The sequence below is a fragment of the Crotalus tigris genome, unplaced genomic scaffold (genome assembly GCF_016545835.1).
Source record: "Crotalus tigris isolate CLP2741 ecotype Arizona unplaced genomic scaffold, ASM1654583v1 scf7180000017771.5222438, whole genome shotgun sequence".
In the NCBI taxonomy this organism is placed as follows: domain Eukaryota; kingdom Metazoa; phylum Chordata; class Lepidosauria; order Squamata; family Viperidae; genus Crotalus; species Crotalus tigris.
In genome coordinates this window covers 1,093,177-1,121,020 of record NW_024096622.1, presented here as the reverse complement: position 1 = coordinate 1,121,020, position 27,844 = coordinate 1,093,177, and positions in this window count along the sequence as shown.

The window sequence follows — 27,844 nt, the reverse complement described above, 5'->3', positions numbered from 1 at the left end:
AATATTAGGACCAGAGGTCATCTAATAAAGTTGATTGGAAAGAGATTTAAAACAGACAAAAGAAAGCACTTGTGCATATAGCACATAATTAACATGTGGAATTCATTACCATAAATTGTGGTGATGTGGACAAATCTATCAAGACCTATTAATCTTGAAGACTCAGTGTTAACTCTGGGTAGGGGACAACATGCCTTTAAATGTCAACCACAGTGCAGCATTAATGTGAGAAGAATATATCTCAGCCTCAAGCAATTTAAAAGCTTCAGACTGGCCCCTGTGAGAAGCAAAATACTGGACTATGGGGCTTGGCTTGATTCAGCAATACTATTCTTATATTCTTAACCAAGGATGGGCAAGTATGACAACTTTACCATAATGGCTGTGGTAGTACAGTGGTTAGAATGCAGTAATGCAGGCTAATTCTGCTGACTGCCAATAGCAATTCAGCAGTTCGAGTCTCACCAGCTCAAGGTTGACTCAGCCTTCCCTCCTTCTGAGGTCAGTCAAATGAGGACCCAGATTGTTGGGGGCAATAGGCTGACTCTGTAAACCACTTAGAGAGGGCTGTAAAGCACTGTGGACTGGTATATAAGTCTAAGTGCTATTGTACTGCTATCTGTGGACTTCAACGCCCAGAATTCCTGAGCCAGCCATGTACAAGCATATATATGTATGCACATTCAGATATACACATACATACATATGCATACACATTCAGATATACACATACATATATATGTAGGTCTTTGGTTATTTGGGTTTTCTCCCACGTCAAATTGGAAGTGTCCTGGCGACGTTTCGACGAAGTCTCATTTGTCATCTTCAGGCTGGTGTCTTCGGCTTCATGCTTCTAGGAGCAACATTGCTCCTAGAAGCACGAAGCTGAAGACACCAGCCTGAAGATGACAAATGAGACTTCGTTGAAACGTCACCAAGACACTCCCAATTTGACGCGGGAGAAAACCCGAATAACCAAAGACCTACATACAAACACCTGCGAAAACCTCAGAAAACATACATACATATGCATACACACACCCACACACACACATTTGCAGATCCTAAGACTGTACTCCAAATTGCTTTGGAAAAATCCTTTCTCATGTTTTCCATTGGTTTCACAACTGTTGTTCAAAATAGAAAGAATAAATTCACAGGTAATGAACTACATTTATCTCTAGATTACTCCCCCCCCCAATTCTGAATAAAAGATGAAATCTCCAGAAAAAAATAATCCAACAATTGTAAATGAGATAATAGCAAAATGTATCTGCAACATATATTATCCCTCTTCTTATTATCTGCACATTACTTATCAAGTTATATTTGTAATTCTGAAGAATGCTCTGGCATGTCATGCATACCTATAAACACAATGAGAGAAGATTTATATGACTGTGTACTTTTGACAGATATCTAAGTATACTGAAATTCTTGGCACACAAATATATTTCAGAAGCACTTATTGGTAACAAATATTATTTTCTGCAGTTCAGTTTAAACATGAATGGGTTCTGGTAATATTAATTTGAATTGTAAAAAAGAGTTTGAAAGTTCTCAAATTATGCATTTTCTGACAAATTATGCAGTCCTAACAAATATTTTGAGCAGCTTCCAAATGAAGAAACAAAGATTTTTCAAATGCTTTTACAAAATATCACAAAGGGTTTTGTGTGCAAACCTAAGCAATTTTATTTAATTCTTTAGTCCTTTTTTATTAATAATTGTGGGTGGGACCAAGATGTTTTGGGAAAAATAAATGACAAATGTACATTTTAACAATGTATCTGCTGAAAGCATTAAGTTCATAACTAGAAAGAGAAATTAATAAAATTTATGGGATTATAAGAAATTCTGCACAGTGAACAGGATTTGGCATATGAAATAAATGCAAAATAAATAAAAAATACATACACATTCACACATAAATGTATATACACCATTACTCCTCATTCCCACTAATTTTCTTATGGGTAAATGAAGATTCCTCTACATTTACAACAACACTTCTATCAGGCTTATCCTGAAGTAAGAGACGAGCATCTTAACACAGTATTTTTTGATCAAAGAATCACATCAACAAACAGAGGGAAGCCCATAGATACTGGCTGATTACAGCACAGAACAGCATGCAGTTGAGAGAAGTTAGCCAAAGGCCACTTACATACTTTTCTGTGGATGACGCCAGTATTCTAAACCCAGCATAATATGGATCAAAGCCAGAATTTGGGACAGAAAACAACATTAGTGGTGCTGATAGACAATCTCCTGCTGTTCTTGGGTGGAGGGGAACTATTTTATTCATATGCTCTCTGAAGAATCCCATACAGTTATCTATGAGATGCTGTTGTCCCTTCTATGGGAAAAAATAAGTATTGAAGGATATCAACCCAGAGCTGCTTGTTTCTTATAGGGATCTACTAAAAGTGTTGTGCCTGGTCTGTAAAGGGTGAGCTGATTCACTTTTGAATCCTGTGGCTTATCAACTGATTTACAGTATGCACTGTTCTATTTTTGAACCTATAAATACAAAATTAGTTGTCTGGGCAAATGTCTTATTCACCAAAACTCCTTACAGGCATCACATACTGGGGTCCTGTGCATCTGATAGAATATTTAGCAAAATGGATACCTTCTGAAAAATGTGGTTGGCATGAAGTGACAACTAGTATGGTGTAATAGGAAGCCTTGGACCAAGAGGATCTTAACTCAAAATAATGTTTTATATTTTCTGTGCCAGCCAGATATACTTCAGGGTCCTTTCACTGAATACACCACTCAGAAAGTCTCAGTAATCATGATTTCAGATGAGATAAAAACATTTAAAATCTCTTTCTTGTAACTTTTGAAATATTCGCACTAAACCTTGCTTTCTAGGTCATTAGGAGCAAAATGTTGTATGTCTCTAAAAATGTCAGATAATCTCTCTCTCTCTCTTCCAAATGATTGGAGAAAAATTAATAAAACGATATGAATACATAATTAAACATATATATCAAGATACTTAAAATATCATGCAAGTAAATTGGGTAAGATGCCTGAAGCACGGAATACATTTTATGGATTCATGAAAAAAATTCAGTACGACTTACTGTAGCTAATTCACAGCTGATTTAAAGTGACATCCCTTGTAATTGAGCCAGTAGAGCATTTGTTGCTCCCACTGGCCATTTCTATCCTGCCATGGAGCAATACCAGTGAATGGTATTGTAATAATAATAATAATAATAGTAAAGTTGGAAGGGAACTTGGAGATCATCTAGTCCAACACCCTGCTCAGGCAGGAAACCCTATACCATTTCAGACAAATGGCTGTCCAGTCTCTTCTTAAAAACTTCCAGTGTTGGAGCATTTACCGCTTCTAGAGGCAGGTTGTTCCACTGATTAATTGTTCTCACTGTCAGGAAGTTTCTCCTTAGTTCTAGGTTGCTTCTCTCCTTGATTAGTTTCCGCCCATTGCTTCTTGTCCTGCCTTCAGGTGCTTTGGAAAATAGCTTGATTCCCTCTTCTTTGTGGCAGCCCCTGAGATATTGGAATACTGCTATCATGTCCCCCCTCATCCTTCTCTTTGTTAAACTAGACATACCCAATTCCAACAATCGTTCCTTATATGTTTTAGCCTCCAGTCCCCTAATCATCTTTGTTGCTCTTCTTTCTAGAGTCTCAACATCTTTTTTACATCATGATAACCAAAACTGGATGCAGTATTCCAAGTGTGGCCTTACCAAGGCATTGTAAAGTGGTATTAATACTTTACGTGATCTTGATTCTATCTCTCTGTTAATGCAGCCTAGCACTGTATTGGCTTTTTTGCCAGCTGCAGCACACTGCTGGCTCATATTTAAATGATTGTCTACTAGGAGTCCGAGATCCCTCTCACAGTTACTACTATTGAGCAAGATGCCACCTATGCTGTACTTGTGCATTTGGTTTTTCTTGCCTAAATGTAGAACCTTGCTTTTTTCACCATTGAATTTCATTTTGTTAGATAGTGCCCAGTATTCAAGTCTGTCCAGATCCTTCTGTATCTTAAGCCTGTCTTCTGGAGTGTTGGCTATTCCTGCCAGCTTGGTGTCATCTGCAAATTTGATGAGTTCCCCATCTATTCCTTCATCCAAATAGTTGATGAAGATGTTGAAGAGCACTGGGCGTTGTTTACACTTGTCCTTGTTTACACTGCACAAGACAGATTAAGGACCAGGATTGCATGATGCTCCCTGCTTTCTTTTCTCTTCTCTTAACCTCCAATATCACCAGTTGGTAAAAAAGTATCCACAAATCTTCCTCCTTAATACAGGCTGGTACAGGGCAGATGATTTCTGACAAGTAGCTACATTAGTGGGTTTAATAATTTGTTAAAATGCATTCTATTTTTCAGAACTGTATCATGTTATCACCAAATAATTGGTTATTCTTTTTATTCTGAATAGTTTCACAACTATTCCCGAAGAGTGCTGACCTTGTATTCAAAACCAGCCTGAACAACACCTGATGAACATGGGAGAACATAGTTATGAAACAGCGGAGGAGAGAGATCAGATTTTTCTCAATTTCTCATGCAACTTCCTCCCATTATCACCACTGATCAATTTTTATTCAGGTTGCAGGTCTCTGACTGGAGCTCAATATAAGAGGGGAGCCTGTTCTGTTTGGTTACTTTGGTGCTTAAATAAAGTAATATTGTCAAAGTGGTTAAGATATAGTGAATGTATACTCTAAAGCAATTTAATTTCTGCAAACAAACGGACAGAAGGCAAGTAGGAAGCCATCTAGTCTTGGTCATATCTAAAGACTTTGCACCTCTTTCTCCTTTCTTTGTCCTTGTTAAAAAAAAAAGTTAATTATGTTGACGAAGGAGAAAGGAAAAATAGTACTTTCATTTGATCCATGGATCTTTTAAAGTACTTTGGATCCTAGTTCCAAATGCTGAAGTGTTTGCCATCTGTGGTGTTTTAAAATACTTTTAAAAATGTTGCCCACTTAGGAAGCTACTATGAGAAGATAGAGAACAAAATGCAGCAAATAATGCAATTCAAAATCCCTCCTACAAAGCAGTACTGTAACTGCTGTTGTTTTCTGAAAACAAATTCACAAATTTTCTTAAGTATTCTCTTCTCAGGCTGCCAACTTTGGAGAATTGTCCCTCTACCTTCTGTCAGAAGTATCTGTTCAGTTGAATGAAGTATTCATCCCCAATATCAGTTCTTCCACCCCACCCCATCCCACAACCAACTTTCAAAGAAACGAGAACATTGCATAATCCAACGGGCAAAGAATTTTGATTATAATATTGTTATATTATATTATACTATATTATAAATAACCATTTAAATTAGTCTAACTAAATGAATACCAGCTAATCTGGAAATGAAGACTTGAATAGCCATGCAGATTCTTCATCAATCAGTGACTATCTACTAGAATTTCATTTTCTTTCACTCATTATATGGCAGTAATTATCAAACCTTTCTTAGCATGGAAATAATGTGATTGAAAAAAATATAATTCCTACTCCAAGGGTTAGAAGCATAGCTTGTTTTAGAACAATTTAATAATTTTTTAGATCTGTGCAGAATGATGCCAATTTATTTCAGTGAAGTGATTTGGGCCCTGCAGGTGAATTGATTCATTTTTCTGAAAAGAGATTACTCAAATGAGTGGTCAGCTTCAGGCTAGTTCTGCAAAAGTAAACTTCTCTCAGCCTTTTCCTCCAATGTCTTCCAGGCTGAAGAGCTTTGGGGCTGCTCACAGCTTTTTCTGTAGTTGTCCAGCCTAGACCTTCAGCAAGTTCCCAGGAAACTCATCTAGACCAGATGCTTTCAGTATCATTTAGGCTGGAAACATTTCAAGCAGCCTTGCAGCAAGCTTCTCCCAAAGTTCTTCCTGAATTAGACCTTTCATTCCTCCTAATGGGAGGAGCTAGAAACATGAAAGGATATGTTCTTTCCTACAGAGAGCCTCTTTTACCCATTCATTAGATATAGAAAAACTAGGACATCTCAGCAGCATGAAAGTAGCTCTTTTTTTTTCCCCTGTTGGCCTTCCAATTAAGTGAATGCCTATAGGGGGCTTCCCCATACCCTGTGATGAAGTTGCAAAGCCCGGAAGATCCTTCTAGTAATGAAGAAGTTTCATTACCTGCAGTATATCAGATGATCCAGACTATGAATTCAGTGAGAAAAAGCAAAGAGGGCTTTGAAGCAGACAGAAGCAGAGAAAAATGGTTGTTTCTCTTCAGTTGTAGAAGCCGGGGGGGGGGGGGGTTGTTTTTTAAAGAAGCTGAGAAGGATTTCTGATTCAAAGCTTCTTCCAGCAATACCTTTGTCTGAAGCTTCACGTAGTCCTAATATTTTCTACATTCAATTATCCCTAATGATAATATTCCTTTGTTTTTTAAAAACAGCATTTTTAGTTGTGAAAGTACTTAGTACTTGCTCAGTATATTCCTCAGACTTGATAAGCATCAGCTGAATTGTCTGGGAATTCCTGTTAATTTATTCACATAGCTAAGGTTGGGATTTCCAGCTTGGTGCCCTTTGCATCTTTCCCCATTTTTGCTCAGGAGACGAGTTCCAACCATGCTTCCTGTTCCAGCTAAGTAAGCATTAGTCAGTTCTGTTCTTAATTAGACCAGCAATGCTAAGATTATTTTAATAGTCTATTTCCTTTAGATGGACATGGTTTACCCTAAAACTCAGCAGTTCAGGAAACAGTTTTGCATAGCCCTGGCAATTTTATTATTTCCTATTAATGAGTGCCATATCCTATGGTAACCCACAGAATTACCTAATTAACTGGAGAGTTTCTCAGAATATAGATAATGCTATTTAATTTTATGGAGCGATAGAACACGATTTTGCAATTTGTGGTTCGGTATCCATAATTATAAATATGAAAGGAATATTCTTAAAATAAATCTGGCCACTGACTCCCTTCAATTCTTTTGAGTTATTTAAGACTTTTATACAATGTACTGTATGTATTTATAATTTAGTAGTGATGTCTGTGATGTAGGTTACAAATAAATTCACACATCTGTGTTAATAATTTGAGTATTATAGTTTCAAACAATCAACTGAAAATTAATCTTCCATCTTTACTGCTGTTACTGGCACTACTGTATACCACTAGAAAAGGTACTGAAGTATTGAAACATACATATGCATACAGAGTCACACACTTGTTATTATATACACAAAAATGTGAAATCACAGTTGCCAGTTCTTAAGCTAGTGTTGGTTTTCGTACACATCAAGTTCATCCCACGAACGTAGGGTGCCGTAATGTATCAGCATACCAGGTGTGCGGATCCAAGCAGTAGGGTCTTTTGTAATTGACAGATGAAAATTTTGTCAATGCACAGTCGCATATATTCTAAATGATGTCCAAGATTTTTTGGTATGGCACCCATGCTCCAATAACCATTAGGACCAATGCAGTTAATTTATGCCATATCTTTCAATTATTATTATGGTTGGTTGCACAGTCAGTCAGATATTTAGACTGGATTTGGCATTTTTATCCATCTGCTGAGTTTTCCCCAAGGACTTAAGATAGATAGGCAGATGTGGATATTTGATGAGGTTTAAAAGTGTCATCTCAGAATGTAAGCTGTTCCAAGTAAAGCTGCCTTTTGCAATTGACCGATGGTGCTTTTGTCAATGCCAATGGTGTTCAAGTGTTGCTCCAGTTATTTTGGGATTACACTGGAACCTTATTGAACACTATTGGCTTATTGTTTACCATACACAAAAAGAAAAGATAAAGGCTGAAATCCAAAGCCATTTCTGAGCTCATTTTTACTTGTTTAAAGGAATTTTATTATTTATTGTGCTTCTAAGTTTTCTAATGAGTTAAAATATATAATAAACAACACAATAAAAGCAACATACACTATTGTGCACAAACATTAAACTGAATAGTAACAATAACAGAAACAATAACAATAAATGTAGCACATAAGAACAATAATCATAAGCATGTGAAATTATAAAAGTGGTAACATGTTTTAAAAGCATACAAAAAAGAAAAATGGCTTCTGAAATTATTTTCCACTCCTTTACAGGAATTGCCATTGGAGGCATTTCTTTTGTGCAATATAGTGAAATGTTGATTTTGTTTATGCTTGTATCTATGTTAAGAAGAGCCCTAGATGAAGATTTTTAAACAAAGCTACAAGTAGTCTGGCAGTGGAATTTTTTTCTCTTGTCCTCCTTTTTTTGCAATCTTTCAATGTATCCGCATAATATTCTCTAGATAAATAAATGGGAGGTTCTAGGTCCCAGTCCCTGTCAGGAAAGATGCTCTATCAATGGAGAAAAGAAAAATCTACCCTGGATTCTGTAGATCTAGGGCAAATGACCCAATATCTTCCAGATGTGTTGGACTTCAACTCCTATCCCCCTTGGTCAGCATGAAGAAATTGTAGTTCAAAATACTGGAAGGCTACCACACTGTCTACCTCTAGTACTGATTATTGTATACATTTCAAGCTGAGAGGAATGAAAAATGCAAAACCCTTACAACAAGCTTGTTTTGGAGGTGCTGTTTAGTCTTCTGGAAACACTAAACTGCCACCCACATGAAATAAAAGTCTGTGGTCAATGAATTCAAAGTCCCACACTCAATCCAAATATTTGGAACCATATACAATGTCTGCAGATGGAAATATGATCCATGCTGGATTTTTAATGTGTAAGTTGGAACATAATGGAACAATTCCTAAGGGTGTGTCAGCCGTATTAGTTAAGAGTTCACCATTATAAGAAATCACATGGCTCAATAAGGGAATCAATTTAAACCAGAACACCTAGCCTCAGTAGGCATTGCAAAACAGCTTCCTACTCTGGAATTGCTTAAAAAAAGACAGCAAAATTATTTCAATGAAGGGTAATCCAAGGATCCTGAACAGCCAAAAGTATCCATTATGTAAGCCCACAAGTCAGTTCATCATTCAGAGCAGAATTAGCAATGAAAATATCCAACAAACAATAGACTTTCTCACTTCTGAAACATGTAACCCAAGCCTAGGAAGCCACAAAGAAACGAATAATGCCTTACTGTATTGAAGAGTTTATTCAAAGAGCCCACATGCTTAGGATTAGTTATTCAAAACCTTAAAAAAATACTGTATACATATTCATCTGTATGTAACTTAAAAGTACCATCCTAGTCCCTATAATTGTTTCAGCAGCTCCATTAATTTTTCTCTCTCTAGAGATACATGTAGGTGAAAATATAGGGAAAATAAATCTATATCTGTATCAGGTTTCACTTCCATTCCTTATGAGCTTTATTTGAGAATACATGCTCTTATACATCTGATCACTCAAAACAGCCTTCCCAACTTGGTGTCCACCAGATGTGTTGGATTGCAACTTTCTGACCATGCCAATTGGATTCCTAGATTATGGGAATATGGGATTTGAAGTCAAACACATCTGGAGGGCAACAGGCTTGGGAAAGCTGCCCTAAATACGCAACTTAAACTTTTGCTCCCAATACGATCATCCCTTTTCAGAAATGCTTCTCACTGAAAGAGCATTTGTTTCCAGGAACTATTCTCCAATCATTCTATCTCTTTAACAGTCCATATATTTGCATGCAAGAATGAATGATGAATTAGAGTTTGCCAGAAATAAATTGATAATTTGTAAGTCTGGCACGTTCATGACTGGCTTTCCCAGTATTCTTACAAGATGATTTTCTTCAGCCCAAAACTGATGTGGAAGAATCATGCTTAAGTTTTAAATTGCAGTTATGTGAAATTCTGGGACCAGTTTATAATACTGTAAGTGTCACTCAGAATGATAGCATAACTCTAGATCTTTCGCCAATATATCTAATATATCTTATTCTTAGCCTATTATCACTGCGTTTCTTCTTCCTTCATCAGTAGGAATCAATGATGTGAAGCTGAACAGCAGAAATGATAACTTTTCAGGTTAGCCAGGAGATATTGGTGGGGGTTTTCAGAAAGCCAGATAGCCAAACATCACTACCACTACCATTCCCACCATTATTATAATACCATTTCATAGTAACCAAGTAAAAATGAGAAATGTCAACAAAAGAAAACAAAAGATGAAGAGTGAGATTTATTTTGCATGAAATTTTAAAAATCACTTTTTGTTTGAGCTCAAAGTTGAATATACTTCTTTACTTTTCTCTCCTCTTTTTTCAGAATATTGTACTTTGTAGGAAATATTGTAAAATAGGCTTTCAAAATAATCCCTGACAAATGTCTGGGCGGCATTTGCATTATTATTTTTTTTAAAAAATGCTCACAATTTCCCTAAATTGTGAGACATTCTAGTCCCTCGTGATAGAGATTGATTTCTTTTTTTTAAAAGAATATCTAAGACTTTTGCTTGTCTTTGAAATAAGTACTCTATTTATAAATGTAAACTATTAAGACAGATACATTTCCATAACACAGAGAAAGGCAACATGAGATCCAGGGATCCATGTGGCCTCAAGTCCCTTTTTGTGGCTTCCTTTGCCCCTAATTATTGAAAATTGGTTGCATACAGTTTAAACTGTAAATTCAGTTTACATGGCCACCCACTCTTTAAGTGACTTTGGATGGCTAATAAATAACCTGAAAATACATTTGGAATAAAGATCCAACAAGCCAGTAAAAAAGCACATAGCAGCTATATAGTACTGGGTGCAATAATTTCAGAAAACACATATTGACATACAGCGATTCTTCAGGAAATATCCAGGAATAACCCAATGGTCCAGGAAAAAGCCAGATCTACAGTTCTTTTGTAAAGACTAGCAGAGTTGGGGCCATCTGAACCTCAGGAAGATGCTGTTCTATAGGACAAGTGCAGAGTCAGGGAAAGCATGTTTTTTGGGTGTTATAAGATGCTAGTATTAAATAGATAGGACTCAAAGCATTCCAATCCTGTCTGATCTTTTTGAGCAGCTGGAGACAGGCAGTCTTTCAAATATCCTGGTCCTGTGGCATGAAAGGATTTATAGGTGAAACAAGCACCCTGGTTTAGACACAGAATCTGACCTGTAATCTGCAAAACTCATAGAACATAGATATTGCATGGGTATACCAAGATGCTTAACTACCCTGTTATTGCAGTCTGGACCAGTTGTAGCTTCCGGTTTGTTCTGAAAGGTAGCTCTATGTAATGCGCATTGCAGTAATGTGTCTACTAAGCCCTAAGTGATCATGAGCAAGCTTCATAACATCAGATGACTTCTGCTAATGGCTCCATGTGGATATTAAATAAGAGAAAAAAAGAGTGTTTAGCCTACAACATCCTAAAAAAATAAGGGTTTAGGGCTAGTTCTCTCCTCACTATTAACACACTGACTGGAACAACTGCCCTGAAAAAAAGAGGAGAACCACCACAACTATGTGCTTCTGACTTCTACTTCTTGAGCTGGTCTAGAAGAATACCATGAACATGGTACTGAAAGCTGCTAAAAGCGCAACAAAGGCTAGACTGCCAGAAATTAATAAGCTCAATCAATATTTTATATTATATCTGGTCTTGAAATCCAGCTGGAAGAAGTACAGATAACCTGTGTCATCCAGGACTCTCTGAATCTACAGCTTCATCACCTTCATCACAATCTTTTTTACGGCAGGAGGAGTTGGAGATCAAATGAAAGCTGTCCAGAATTGTTGGATGCTGTTTCTTGAGGAGGAGACAGCCCACCACTTCATTCAAGGCAGCTAGAACCTCATCCTTTCACTTAAGAATGACATACCACCCAGACCCTAATACATGCTGTCTCTAGAAAGCCTTCAGCAATCAGGAAACACATAGCTATAATATATAAATGACCAATCTTTTTCAGGAATCTAAGGTTCAAACTCCTCCCCAACAACCAAGTCAGTCTATGCCTCAGTCACTTCAATAGGATCTGCATAGCCAGAGTCCAACTCAGAGCATATGTGACTGATTTTATCTATCAGTTGCCTAGAATAATTCTCATTGTGGCCCCTAAGATGTTTTTCTAACCCAGGGGTGTCAAACTTGCAACATCACGTGATGTATCTCGACATGTCGTGACTTTTTTTCATTGCTGGCAATGAGGTGGGTGTGGTTTCACCATGACGCATCTGGCCCATGGGCTGGCAGTTTGATACCCCTGTTCTAACCCTTCCCTTCTAAGGTCAGTATTCAAAAACTTATTTTTTTTATTTCTAGACAGGAAAACTGAGATGGATACCAATAAAAGTAAATATCTGATGTCCTCTAGGTGTGTTGACTAAAACTCTTAGAATTCACTATTGGCCATGCACTCTAGGGCAAGAAGCATTTATGTGTGAATGGGAAACCTAATACAGTTGTGTCCTCAAGTAGTCAGAATATAGAGGTTAGAGGGAAAAGAATAATTCATCCTCTCAGATCTGGTTTTTAAAAAAGTTATCCATTATTGTTTATTTGTTGGTATAAAATGCTATTTCATGCAAATGAAAGTGGAGGTCTATCTGATCCTCCAGAAACATTAATGGACTATGTCCACGATGGAGAGTACAACCACTTGGGGAATATGTTTCAGCAGGAATGCTAATTTAGTTATAGTTTTTAAGGCTGACTGCAAACAGATGGCTAGCATTAAATAGATCAGGGAAACAAGAAAGGTGGAGTAAAAAATCAGGGACTGAGGCAGAATGCTGCCAAAAGTATGGAATAAATTTGGGACTCCAAGAAATGAGTTATGGTTAGATCCACAATTTAGAACCATGGTGGTGTGCTGTGGATTTTCTAGAGGACATTCAAGTACATGCTTGTACAACCAGATTTGTTGTGAACAATTTCTGTGGCTTGTGGCAAGCCTTGTGCCAAATGATCTTCCTGTGAAACAACAGATATCCTTTTAAGCAATATGTGCTGTAGGCTGAAATGAATAATATTTTGAATACCTCTTGACAAGAAACAACAACTATTTTTGACAAGAGGCAACAGATTTTCTTCCCTGGATATCATAATTTTTGTTGAAGATTCATCCTCAGAAAACCAAAAGAGCTGGGAAAACCTTGGAAGCAAATAAAGCTTCTTGGATGAGAAGCAAAACATTTTCAAAGAAAGAAAAAAATGAAGAAAGTCCAGTTGGCTTTTGGAAAAAAGCACCTTTGCACATAATAAATAAAACAACCAATATAAATTCAAAAATATAAAAAAGTCATAGTAACAGAATAAAAACAAAAATACTGAACCTGGGAGAAGGAAGGATAAAAACGACTCTTTCGCCAATGAAGCCATGGGGACAGATCTCCAGTTTTCTGGGAGCTCTAGGCTTGGCAGTATAGCCAAATCTTGAAGTCTTTACAAAACGTTAAAAGGGATGGGGCCAATCTAGCTTCAGGGGAAAGAATGTTTTATAAGAATATCTCAGCAAAAGGTACATCTTCTGGGATCCACCAGACATAAGTAGATTATTAATGGAAACATGTATGGAAGAGAATTAAAGCCTTTTATCCACTACTGTGGTCCTGGGAGAAAATGCCTTCTCTGAAGCTAGTACAGGTAATCCTCCTTTGCTCCAAATGGTGCCCCCCCCCCCGCCATAAACACCAGTTTCAGAAAAAGAATTTTCCTCAGGGCAATACCAGGGAAGGCAATGGATAAATTCTCTGCTTGTTTCATTTCTTGTCAGATAAATTATATTTACATCAAATGTAAAGATTCATTTTATGGTCCTCAGAGTACTGTGATATGTGCCTCTTGACATGTCCTATACTTTACTGAGTGACATTCAAGGCATTCTCACATTTGTTTCATGCAGACTGAAGGAGAAACAAACTCTGCGTTTGTTGATTTTAACTCACTTCTTACAGTGAGCCAATTCACTGTCCTCTTGAAAGAGTTTTGGCATGCCACCACAGACCCATTCTCTCTTTTAGCATTTAAAATATTATGTAATAGTATCATGCCAAATGCTGATAAATATGTAGAGTGGGGAACAAACATGACCATTTTACCACAGGATGATGTTGTTTAAGACTTAACAGGGTCAGGGGTTTTCTGTTGCCCTTACCCCCTGAATGGCTCTAAGAATAAACAAGGAGTTTGTATTCATACTGGAATGAACATAAAACCAAACAAAATAGGTCTCATCTGGCACAATTCCAACTGGTATCAAAACATGAGTGTGTGTGTGTGTGTGTGTGTGTGTGTGTGTGTGAGGAATATAGAAGACATCTCATGAATCGAAAGAGTTTGCTTTCTCCTCCGGTGGCAAAACAAGCCATCTGTTTTCTTCAATTTGCTTCTGGTGTTTGGGGGTGTCTCCTGTGGCTTTTCTGGTATCTGCCATATTGCTTTTCTTAATACGTTCTGGATTTTAGGTTCTGTGGAAAATTGGTAGGCAATCGGTGAAATCACTTTCTCCAGCAATTGGAAGAATAAAACAAAATTAATGGGAAAGAAGGAGGAAAGTGAGAATTGACAAATGTATTATCAGTACAAAACCGAGTAAATGATACACAAATATATTGTTTCCAATGTCAGCATTCTTTAATAGGCAAAAGCTTATTAAAGGTTCACTTGAACCACTCCTATCCCAGGGGTGTCAAACTCAATTTCATTGAGGACCTCATCTGCATTGTGGTTGCCTTCTGGGGGCTGGGTGGGTGTAGCCTACTGGGTGGGTGTGGATGAAGTGCGTGTGGCCTACTGGATGGGCATAGCCAGCTCTACATCATTCGCGTCAAGGGTGCCTGTGGGGGCTTGGGCAGGAGTGGGATAGATCTGAGGGTCTCTGGCAAAAGGGAGTGGCACCAGGGGAAGTGCCAAGGCATGGTCCACTGGAGAAGCTTCACTGTTCCTCTCAGGCCATGCCTCTCAGGATGGTGGTGCAGGCTGCCCGGAGCCCTGGGCAACAGAAATCAAACACCTACCCTGGCCCTCAAGCACCTGTGGCACCAAGCCCAGCCCCATTTCCTCAAGGGGGCTCCCAGCTGCACTTACCTCGTCCTCAAGGTTGCTGCTGCTATGCTTGCTCTCCTTAGCCAGGTTGCTCATGATGGGTACAAGGGCAAAGTAAGAGGGAGGCCCACTCCATTTCCATGGGAGGAGACCTGGCTTTGTATCCAAAGCTTCCTTAGCAATAGGATAGGATACCCCCAGGATAGGCCAAGAGGAGCAGGCAAGGGGATGGTGAAAGGGCAGCAGGACAGGACTAAGACAGGACTTCTCTCAGACCCTCCCTCTCCTTCCTTCCTTCCTTCCTTCCTTCCTTCCTTCCTTCCTTCCTTCCTTCCTTCCTTCCTTCCTTCTTTCCTTCCTTCCTTCCTTCCTTCCTTCCTTCCTTCCTTCCTTCCTTCGAACAGAATTGTGGGAAAATATTTGAGATGAGGGAGGGAGAAAAACAAGCAAGAAACGCAGCTGGGGAGGTTTCACCCTTCGTGATGAATGAAGAAATGCACCATCTCCTGGAAATGGCCAGCACATGGCCCTCACCTACTTCACATATCTGGCTTGATGGGCTCTAGGGGAGGGGATGCCATGAGCAGTGTGAGAGTCAATGTTACCTCCGCAATGCCACCCAGCCCCCAGCCTGCCTGGTTTCATCAGACAGCAAGGTGCTCTCCTCACAGCGCCAAGAGGCTGAGCCAGGCGGCGCAAATCTGAAAAGAAGCGCGATGCTGCCCAGCCCTCAGCCTGCCCAGTCTCAGCAGGCAGGGGGTGCTCTCCTCACAGTGCTGAGAGACTGAACTGGGTGGCGCAAATCCAAAAAGAAGCATGATGCCGCCTAGCCCCCAGCCTGCCCGGTTTCGGCAGGCAGCGGGGTGCTGTCCTCACAGTGCCGAGAGGCTGAGCTGGGCAGTGCAAAGCTCACCTGCTTTGCACCTTGCTGTCTGCTGAAACTGGGCAGGGTGGGGGCTAGGCAGCATTGCACTCTCATCAAATTTATGCCGCCCAGTTCAGCCTCTTGGTGCTGTGAGGAGAGCGCCCTGCTGCCTGCTGAAACTGGGCAGGCTGGGGGCTGGGCCATGTTACGCTTCTTTTTGGATTTGTGCTGCCCAGGTCAGCCTCTTGGTGCTGTGAAGAGAGCGCCTCGCTGCCTGCCAAAACCAGGCAGGCTGGGGGCTGGGCGGCATTGCGCAGTTAACAATGGCAATGCTGCAATAGTTGTAAGTGTGAAAGGTGGTCATAAGTCACTTTTTTTAGTGTTGTTGTAACCTATCAAGTGAGGACCATTTGCCGGCCACTTCCAGGCAGTGGTACATTTCTTCATTTCTCACAAAGGGTGACACCTCCCCAGCTTGCACCCAGGGGGCGGGGCCAACATGGCAGAGGCTGGTTCCTTGCTGTTTCCAGATGGTCTTGTGGAGCTAAGACTGAATGCGTTTCAGCGTAGATGGCCACCACAAAATTGTACATTGGCTCCTGGCTGGCCTGGGCCAGGGCAAGGCAGCAGGGGGCTGTTCCCTCACTATTTCCAGGATGACTTTGCGAGCCACATGAAACCACTTTGCGGACCGCATCCAGCCCCCGGGCCTTGTGTTTGACATGTATGTCCTACCCTATTGTTTCTGTAAGCCAACATCCTGAAAAATTCCAGTATCTCTTTTTTGAGAACAAGGGAGACTTTTGGCTCCTGGTCAAGAGAAATTTCCTATCTGAAAGAAAACAGGAACCTTTTGCCATGCAAAAGAAAGCTGCTAACTAAGTAAATTTAATTTTTCCCACCTCATAACCCTTACTCATTCGTATTACAACTCTCTTTCAAAGAGAAGTGAGAATGACAGTATAGTTTAATAGTGTCACCAGAGCTGCAGAATCCAAAGCTCCATGTAACTAGGATATTTTCTGAATAAAATTGAGCCATTCCTCATGGCTCATGCCAACTCCACAAGCTCAGTGTGAAGATAACATGTATGTTAAGCAGGGGAGTAATACCCAAATTGCTTGGAAGAATGACGATAAGACTTTGATAAATACAGCTATGGTTTTTTCCTTCTCTGAAAAGTTTCAAGAGTCTTGCTGTATCTGAACATCTGAGTGCCCATATTTAGTTTTTCTTCATGGATTCTTTTCTGTGTGACATATAAAACATTTCATATACACTCATGTAAACTGAGTAAAATAATAATCATCCCAAATTTTAAATAATACAGTTTCTAAATTATACACAGTTTGTCAAAAGGTAGTTAGAAAGGAAGGATTTGTAAATTTAAAAAAAGGACCATTCAATAACATCAGAGATAATCTGATTTGGAGCTTCGGTCTAATTTCAGTGGTTGACTATCTAAAAATATTTACAGCAGGTTTGAGTGCAAATATTTATATTTTGACATCAGAATTGATTCAAAAATAGGACACGATACTAATTTAATTAAGAAATAAAGCTACTCGAGTAGGCTTGATTTTATTCAGCTCTTACCAACATTCAATTGATCCAGTAGCAATCATGTACATTCTTCAGTATTCTCTGAAGTACATTTCATTGATTAAATAAAAATAAATAGGGTTTCAGCCTTGGAGAAAGAATGCCAGAGAATTTGGGATTAGGTGATAGATGATCAAAGGTTTCAAAAATTGTGATGGGATGCCTAGCAGATCTTATGAAACAGCTGTTAGATAAAATATTCTTGCCAAATTTTGAAAGTCTGGGCTGGCAAACTCAGAAAAACAAGAACCACTTGGATTTCTGGAAAGATCTTTATTGCTAGTAGCATAATATAACAGGCTTTTGAAAGCTTAACAAAGTAATTATCCTATACAACATATACTTAATGGGGTTATTCTAAGCTTATTTCTCATACTTCTCCTGTACTTGGATGTAATATTAATTTTGTAATGGCTCCGTATCTTCCCTTAAATTCTCTTGATGCTCCCAAGTTCTATTAGTCATTCTGTCACAAAGATATCTCTTCATAGATATTTCATATTATATACTGTATACTGATTAATGTATTTAGTCCAACCAAACTAATTTACCGTTAGTCTATGATTTTGTTTGAGTAAGGGCTCTTTGGACCTAACTCTATAATATATTGCAGCATTTCATGATCTTATTTTTCTGCATTCTTATTTTTCAAAATGCTTCCATATAATACTTAAAGAACTGTATTTTGAAAAGTTGCCCAGATCAGATGATTATTTTCAAACATATGATCTTTGCTTGAATGACAAAAGCCTGGAAATGCAATTGTTCATATTTTAAAGACTGCCCAGTCCATTACATAGAAGGTTTTTTTTTTACACCCCAACCTTTCCATTTTTTCAGATGGGGGGGGGAGAGGAAATGGTTCTATACAAGTGGCAGGTGCATGTGCTGCAGCTCCATTTGTGTGAGCGCTAGGCACTTGCGCAAATGGAACTGCATGCAAGCGCTCACCTGCAGCTTGCATGGCCTGGTTCCAAATGGGCGGCAGACCAGTACCAGGCTGAAGACCAGGGGTTGGGGTCCCCTACTTTACACTAGGGTAATGGTGCCTAAAACCACTTTGCTATATGTACTGAAAATTCAGGAGGAATGGATTGGTTGTACCCTCAAAATTTTGATAGCATTGTTTATCATCAATGTGAGATGGGAAAGTCAGAAAAACCAGTGTAACTTTTAAAATAGGCTCAACAGAAACAGACAAAAACAAAAAAACGAATTGAAAATTCTGGTTCTGCTAGATGTAGTCCTGCATGGTTTGCATTCTGTTTCTTCTTAGTGATAGAAATAGCAATAGCACTTAGATTTATATAATGCTTCACAGTACTTTATAGCCCTCTCTAAGTGGTTAACATATTGCCTCCAACCATCTGGGTCCTCATTTTACTGACCTTGGAAGGATGGAAGGCTGAGTCAACCTTGAACCAGTCAGATGCTATCTGGCCAAAGTTATTTATCCATCTACCTAGTAAGGCTGGCCTGAAATACACACACACACACACACACTCTCTCTCTCTCTCTCTCTCTCTCTCTCTCTCTCTTGAATAATAATTCAAATTGCAGCTGCTCAAGCTTTTAGGTCGTATTCTGAACAGGGTTTTAGGATCACAGGTGGAAGCTAGGTTTTGAAAATGGATTTTCAGTTCAAGTGACCCAGAACTGTGTCATCAAGAAATTCTGAAAGAGAAGATTAGATTTTTCCCTGACTAGAGGAAAGAGCCACTGTTGTATTAAAGGACTTGCCAACAGGACAATAAATCATTTGTGCTTACACTTCCATGATACATTGGACTGTTTGGAAGTAGAGACAAACAGGTTTAGATTTGGAAGCAAAAGGTCAATGGTTAAGGTTGGGCCTCATTATTACAGACGTCTTCCACAACAGCATTCTTACATGCCAAGAGGCATTAGACTCACATGGGGTGTTTGTTAACATAAAACATTAAGCTGCAGGTGTTCTGCCCTATACAGAATCCTCAAAGATCACTCACAATTGTTGTTGTTAACAGAAAGGGGATTAAAAGGATTTTAAAACATAGTGGCTTGGCCTGACTGATCACACATTTGTTACAAGCAGAAAAGAAGGGATTTGTATCGGAAGAAAGATACCAGTCATTCAAGGTTATGCAGTCATACAATTCCTCCTGGAAAAGAATCCTTTCAGTGAAATTTCATTCAGAATTTGTGAGGCAGAAAATGTTCAAGGCAATGAATGAATGAATGAATGAATAAAACTTCACCTTCAATAGCTAAACTTGAACTGCTGTACGTATTAATCCTTAAAAATTACAGAAATAATCTAGTGGATGATACAGAAGGGTTGGCACTCTAAATTCAGATGACCCTCGCTTTCCCCCTTGTTCTCCCCAACTCTGCCCAATTTGGCTGTAGTGAAGTTGTGTGCTGTAAGAATATGTGGGTTGACTACAAGGTCACACACAATACCATCCATTTCTGTTCAGTAGTGATTTCCTTTTGTGTGCTGAATGTCTTACAGTGTTCCTTGAAAGAAGGATGTTGTAGAGTCATGCTTCATAACCTCTTTCACATATGGAACTTGTTATGTCCCGAGCCTTGCAAACGGCTCGGGCGTTTGCAGGCAGTCCTGGGCAGGTGCAAAGCTGCCCGGGACCAGACAGGCTGTCGCCAGCGCCGTGCGCATGCGCGGGTGCTGGCGTGGGAAAAGTAACCCATTTACCCGGGAGTTGCCTATATAAGAGGCTGCGAGGCGTTTGGGCGAGGCTGAAGCCATCTTCCTGTAAGCTGAACGCTGAATAAAAGAAACTGAGAACTCAGCTGCTTCTCGTGTCTGTTTTCCCGCCAAGGACGCAACACTGGCGACGAAGGTGGGATGCCTTGCACTACCTGGAAAGGAAGAAGTGTAAGCTTACCCGAGGAGTCCTGAGCGGCGGAAGAGGAACGTCGTCGACTCGGCAGCTACCCGCCAATCCGGTGCGCATTCGGGGGTAGGCTGGCTGATAGACCCGTCTCCTGAAGATCCGAAGATGGCGAAAATCGGAAGGCTTTCGGAATTCGACGTCTCAAATCCAGAGCGGTGGGAGTCCTACGTATCCAGAATGGAGAACTACTTCAAGGCAAACCAAGTGAGGGAAGATAGCTTGAAGGCCGCCACCCTGCTTTGCGTTTGTGGCCAAGACGCCTTCGAAATCGCAGAAAATCTTGTAGCACCTGTTCCAGTAGAGTCTGTAAGCTACGCAGACCTGAAGAAGCTGCTGAAAGAGCACTTCAACCCCAAGGTGTCCGTTATCTCATGGCGCCACACCTTCGAGCAGAGGGATCAACGGTCCGGTGAAACAGCCAAGGAATACATCGCCGCGCTACTGAAGGCCGCCAAGCCCTGCGAGTTCAAGGACCTCGAGGAACGACTGAGGGACCGATTCGTGTGCGGGCTAAGGCATCGAGAGCTACAACAGAGACTTTTTGCCAAGGACGAATTATCCTTCCAAGACGCCTTAAGGGAAGTCACCGCAGAAGAAGCAGCAGGCGGCGCTATCAAAAACATGCGGCCGATCAGAAACAGTGCAGAGGGTGCGTCCGTGCACCAGGAAGACGTCCGACGAAACTCCGAGGAGGATCCGGACGAGGAAGTCGACCGTCTACACCCCGCGAAGGAAGAGAACCAGAAGGGAAGCTCTTCGGCTCTGCTCAAGTGCATCGGCTGTGGAGGTCGCCACAGGAGAACAGACTGCAAGTTCCGCTCCGCTACCTGCCGGGCATGCGGCAAACAAGGGCACATTGCAGCTGTGTGTCTGGCCCGACGAAAGGCACAACCCCAAGAAGAACGCCTGAAGGGTACCAGATTCCCCAGCCAGAATAGGGTAGGTTTTTGCGCTTCGCGAAGAAGCATCTGTAGAACAGGCACACACAAGCCCATGAAGGAAAAGCTGTCACTCAACGTGAAGCTACAAGGGGTTCCATTATCTATGGAACTAGACACAGGGTCTGCCCTGTCATCATTTCATTGCATACATTTAGGAAGATTTGTTCCAGAAGTGGGTCTAAGGCCAAGTTAAGGCCTTCTGATATTGTATTAACAGATTTTCAGAACTCAAGAGTGTGTGTTAAGGGGGAGGCCACCCTTAACGTGCAATACAAGAGTTTTGAAGGTCCACTAGACTTATTAGTAGTAGGGGGTGAACGAACGAGTCTCCTAGGACTCGATTGGTTTGAGGCCCTGGGGATACACGTCACAGGACTCAACAGCTTACAAACACTCGACCTACAGGAAGTCTGCAAAGAATTTGCAGATGTTTTCAGCCCCCAGCTGGGCACATTCAAAGGACCACCTGTGTCCTTAAAGCTAGACCACACTGTCACTCCCATTAGGATTAAAGCAAGAAGGGTCCCTTTTGCTTTAAAAAGTAAGATTGACACTGAATTAGACAAACTAATCCAACAAGGAATCCTAGAACCTGTTGATTCCAGCCCATGGGAGACCCCCATTGTCACGCCTCTAAAGGCAAATGGGGACATTCGCATTTTGTGCTGATTACAAATGCACACTCAATAAGGCATTGCAGCACATTCCTATCCTGTTCTGTGGTTCAGTACACATCCTGGCCTCTCTCAAGGGGGGGCATGTTTTTGCAAAGCTTGACCTAGCTCAAGCATATCAACAGCTGCCTGTTGATGATGATGCTGCCATAGCTCAGACCATTGTGACCCACAGGGGAGCCTTTAAAGTAAAAAGGCTACAGTTTGGAGTAAATGTCGCTCCTGGGATTTTCCAAAGCGTAATGGAAAACACACTCCGAGGTATACCAGGGGTCTGCCCCTACTTTGACGATGTCTTGATTGCAGGAGACTCCACACACATTCTAGCTGAAAGACTTAGGGCTGTCCTGTTAAGATTCAGGGAATCAGGCCTCAAGCTCAGAAAAGATAAATGCAAGATCGGGGTGCCTTCTACCGAATTTCTGGGTTTCAAAATTGATGCTGCTGGGATTCATCCTGCTGAATCCAAACTAACTGCTATTTTACAAGCACCCAGGCCAAAGTCTAAGGCCGAACTTCAGGCCTTCCTAGGCCTCCTGAATTTCTACAATTCTTTCTTCCACATAAAGCTAGTGTAGCTGAGCCTCTTCACAGGCTACTAGACAAACGAAGCTGTGTGGCTGTGTTCACAAGCACATGAGGCTTGCTTAAAGAAGTCAGGCCTTCTCACATTCTAACAGTGGTCTTGCGACATTTCAACGAGTCTCTTCCTGTGTGCATCGCTTGTGATGCAAATCCCCCCTACGGGGTTGGAGCTGTCCCTGAGGAATCACCTCAGGGTTGATGGAACTCAGGTTCCATGTGCATACTACCCAGAACACTGTCTTCTGCCGAGCGCAACTACGCTCAGATAGATCAGGGAAGGCTCTGGCTGTTGTTGCTGGATTAAAAATTCACGATTTTCTATATGGCAGGCATTTCAACGGTCTTCACTGACCATAAGCTCTGCTGGACTGTTTACCACACGTAAGCAACTCCCCCACATATTTCCCCTAGATGCTTAGGTGGTCTATTTTTTTGTCTGCATATGATTTTTCATTACTCCACAAGCCTGGGAAAGAAATGGGCCATGCTGATGGCCTCAGTAGGTTGCCTCTGCCAGTAGTAGAAGCTGACCCCGCGCCAGCTGTCAACATTCTATCAATCCAAGCCTTGCCCGAGCTTCCTCTTAGTGCCAGGGATGTTACCGCTGAAACAGGTACAGATCACACACTTTCCCGTGTCCGCTCCTGGGTCCTGTCCGGGTGGCCTGAGCACTGCCCTAGTCCTGAGTTTCAGAGTTTCTGGTCCAAAAGGAACGAACTGTCCCTTTCTCAGGGTTTGTCTGCTTTGGGGAAACAGAGTTGTCATTCCCACCATCGATGAGGACTAGGGTCTTAGAATCCCTCCCGAGGGTCATCCTGGCATTGTTCGTATGAAGGCTCTTGCACGAAGCCACTTGTGGTGGCCTGGTTTAGATAAAGATATTATTAAGGTACACGCATACACGCATGCCACCTGTGCCAACGATCTCGCCCAGAAGATGCCCCAAGCTCCTGTGCATAGATGGAGGAAACACAGTCCCCATGGTCTAGGGTGCACATTGACTACGCTGGGCCCTTTCAGGGCCAGTTCTTCTTGGTCCTTGTTGACAGCCATTCAAAATGGCTTGAGGTTGTGCCTGTCTCATCCACCACCACTGCAAAGACTATTCAGGTACTGAGGGGGATTTTTGCTGCACACGGGCTGCCAGATGTCATTGTGTCCGACAACGGCCCTCAATTCACCTCCTCCGAATTCCAAGCTTTCTTACAGGCAAACCTGAATTCGTCATGCCACGTCTGCGCCTTTTCACCCGTCCACCAACGGTATGGCTGAACGTATGGTGCGCATCGCAAAGGACGCCTTGAAAGAGACTCACCTACGGGGACTGGCATCACAGGTTGGCTGACTTTCTCCTTTCTTATCGCACCACACCGTCCACTTCTACAGGGAGAAGTCCAGCTGAACTTCGTTGGGGGCGCCAACTTACTACTAGACTTGACCGGTTGCATCCGGACAGACTGCCTTCATCTACCTCACATCCTAGGGCACCTAGACAACTACTTGTGGGTGCCCCGGTTTGGGCTCGCAATTACGGGCCTGGTCATACATGGGTCCCCGCTTCTGTGTCCAGGATCACAGGTCCTCTCTCCTACGAGGTTGCCCTGGACAACGGTCGTGTCCTGCGTCGGCACATCGACCAACTTCGCTCTAGGCGAGACTTTTCTGCTGAGACTCCTGGGTCTTTTCCAGGGGGGGGAGGGGGACCCTTTGGAGCAAAGGGAAGGGCACGAGCTGCTGCCCATCTCCACTGAGGGAGCCACAAACGGCCCATCCCAGGGTTCTGCGAGAGCTCCGAACAGGAATTCCATGAGCTTACCTAACTACCAGGCATCCACGCCTACTCCAGCCAGGGAGTCACCCCGGGGGCATACTCACTTTCCACACACATCACACAGCACTCCAGCAACGGAGGATACCCGGGGGCATCCCAACAAATCATTCCCCGCAAGAGACTGGCACACAATTCCCAAGGTTGGCCTGACCTTACCCCAAATCCTACATGGGGTCAAACATACACAGAGTTAGTCGAGGAACCAAGTCCCGACTACAACAACCCTAGCACAAATCAGGGAACACCTGAGTTTTGGGAAAGTACAGAAACCCACACGAGCCCGAACACAGAATGGGGTTCAGGGAATGGACAGCCTCCTGACAGGTCTTGGACTGACCTAGGAGGTTCTACAGAGACGCCCAGCAGCGGCTATCACTTCAAGGGGCCTGAGGGTCTACAGCTAGGTAGGTCAACCAGGTCACAAAGTAACAGAAGCCCTGGCCTGACGAGCCCGGTGGGCAAGCAAGCAGGCCAGGCATCGGGGCACAGTCCTTGGAAGACACCAGGACACAATAGAGAGAACAGGCTCACGCCTCCCTCCAGTCAGGGACTTATGCCAGTAACCCACAGCTAAGAAGGTCACAGAGAGCAAAGAAATCTCCCAAGTACCTAGAAGACTACATAACATTGCTGGCAAGGCAAAGGCCAGTAAACAGTGGGAGCACTGGGGAGCAAAATGTCATATAAAATAAATGTTGTATGTTTGTAGTAGTTTTAGCCCGGGGGAAAGGGGTGTTATGTCCCGAGCCTTTGCAAACGGCTCGGGCGTTTGCAGGCAGTCCCGGGCAGGTGCAAAGCTGCCCGGGACCAGACAGGCTGTCGCCAGCGCCGTGCGCATGCGCGGGTGCTGGCGCGGGAAAAGTAACCCATTTACCCGGGAGTTGCCTATATAAGAGGCTGCGAGGCGTTTGGGCGAGGCTGAAGCCATCTTCCTGTAAGCTGAACGCTGAATAAAAGAAACTGAGAACTCCAGCTGCTTCTCGTGTCTGTTGTCCCGCCAAGGACGCAACAGTTATAATAACAGAATCTTGACAGCCTGATGACATTTCTTCTTCCCTCTCTCTTACACTAAAGATAGTAAAAGCAGCGCCATATTGAATTTCTTCCTTGCATTCTCCTGTTTTTCAAAGGAAAGTTTATGTTTTCCTAACGGAGTTTTATATCTTTTTAAGGCTGTCTCTGTCCTCCTTTGAAGTTGCAAATCTACCTTTGCATTATTTTTTTTGCAAAAGGTTAAGTTCCATTAATTCTAAAAATTGGAATAGAGATATAGACATTCCTCTTTGAAGGGACATCCCATCACCACAAGATATGGCATCATTTTGATAGGTGCCAATAAATAAATTAACCTAGCTATGACAAACATAGCAACTGGATCAAAACTGACCATTATGAAAACAGAGGAAGCTCACTGACTTTCTCCAGGAGATTCCTGGCTCAGCTTTATGATCCAAGATGGGCAGTATTCAGTGTGGTTATCTTATACACAAAGCTAGCTAGGTGAGCTTGAGCTAATCCTAGGAAGGAAGCAGTGGGAAACCACTTCTGAAAAATCTTGCAAAGTAAATTGTAGGGACTTGTCCAGGCAGTTTCCAAGAATCAGATGTGATTGAATAGGGAAAAAAATAGCCTTAACTACTTACAAAGTGTACTTCTACACATGCACAACTATAGTAATCAAAATACCTATTGGGACTGAAAAGATTTCAAATGGCCCTCGAAAATCCAAACAAAAAATTAAATATATATCTTCAGGTTTTAAAGATTCATTTTAAATTGAGATGTAGGGAAAGGTTACAGAATTAAAGTTGCTAAAGAATGCATCTGTCACCATCTGTCTCTATGATGGAGAAACTTGGCAATTGGATTGCAAGATGGCAACAGTAGTTGATTGCATCTAATTTTCTATAGAGGAGCAAATGCCAGATGTTTCTTCCTCTTTGATCTTAATCACACTTTAGGTTGCAGACATTAAGATTGGTTTAAAATTTATTATCTCTTTGATTTCTAAATTTTGGTGCTTTTAAGGAGAGATTTCTAAATGTTGACAAGTGAGGTGGCATCAAAAGTGTCAAGTTATTAATATCCTTTGTAAAATGGTCTTAATTAGAACCCCATTTATGTTTCCGTGCAACATGAGTTCTTGTTTGGGCAATCATAAATTTGCTTCACATAATGAAGTCTTATTGTATTGTTTATCATAATACTTTAAGCATCTGTAGCACAGCTTCTTGTAAACATTTCATGTTGCCTTAAAGCTATTGGAAACTATAGCTATTATTAATAAGAAGAAGCAGGAACTAAAAGATGCATTGATTCTGTTATTTCAGCTGCTGGGTTTTTTAAAAATGAAAACAAATTGATATTTCTAGAGTATTATTCTTACAACTGATCTATGGCACATAATTTCTATTGAACTTCTAGCAAATGAATGCTATTAGGAGAAAGATTAAAATGTTGTGAGTTCTATAAACCTCAATAACCTCTGTTCTTTAGACATTCATTGCAATATATAGGACTGTTGGATCAGAAAAACCAGAAACAAGATCACAAATCTATGAGTTTTATAGAACAGGGCAATCCACACAAGTGTTTATCCTACCTGTATGACATAGATTATTCATAAGGTGCATGACATACCCATTATCTCATTTTTATGATGCTATCTGTCAATATTATAATTTCATTTTGTAATGTTGGCTTTCCTGCTCTATTATGAGCAGTGTGGTTTGATCTTTTAATGTTAGAGACCTCACTGCTAGTGGTTTCAAATTCTAACTGCACAGCTAAATGGAAGAACAAAGTTTATCTGTCTGCCTGAGTGTGAAGTTGACTCATACGACATTGACAACGAGACAGCATCTTTCAATGCATCTGAGTGGACAAGGTCAATTTAGAGTATACATGGCAGATATGTAGTAGCCCCAACTCAGCTTTCCAACTAACTGACAGAAATGGCCACCTCATTCTTCTTAAAGGTAGATTTTCAAAAACTAAAACAACTTTCTGTGACCACTCCCTATCTTTGGAAATAAGGATGGAAGTTACACTAATTACCTGGAAATAATCAACTGGTCCCTGAAACTAAAATACAGGATGAACTTTTTTAAGTAAATGAATTCCTCCAAAATCCCTTTGTAATACTGTACTTCATTAGTTGGGGCTCACATCAAACTTTAGTCCACTGTGGCAAGAATAGGGCTGGCCCTGGAAGGAAGTGAAGCTGAAGTTTAAATAAGGACATGTTTGGAGAAAATATCAGTCACCCGAAACCCACCCGCATACCCTTTCATTTCGATCTGGATGTTGCTCCTTGAAGCAGGAGGTCATCATGTCTGTCATGCATAGGCAACCCCGTCTGATCTTCTCAGATGCTCAGCGATGTTATTTTCTTAAGAAGCAGGATGTTATTCCTAGAGGTCTGCCACTCGGCAAGGTCAGCCGTAATATTTTATGGTTAATGTTTATTATTAATTTTGGCTGTGGCCTTTTCTTTAAGCATTTGTATGGTGTCAACCTGAGCTTGACAAGGTTATGACATGA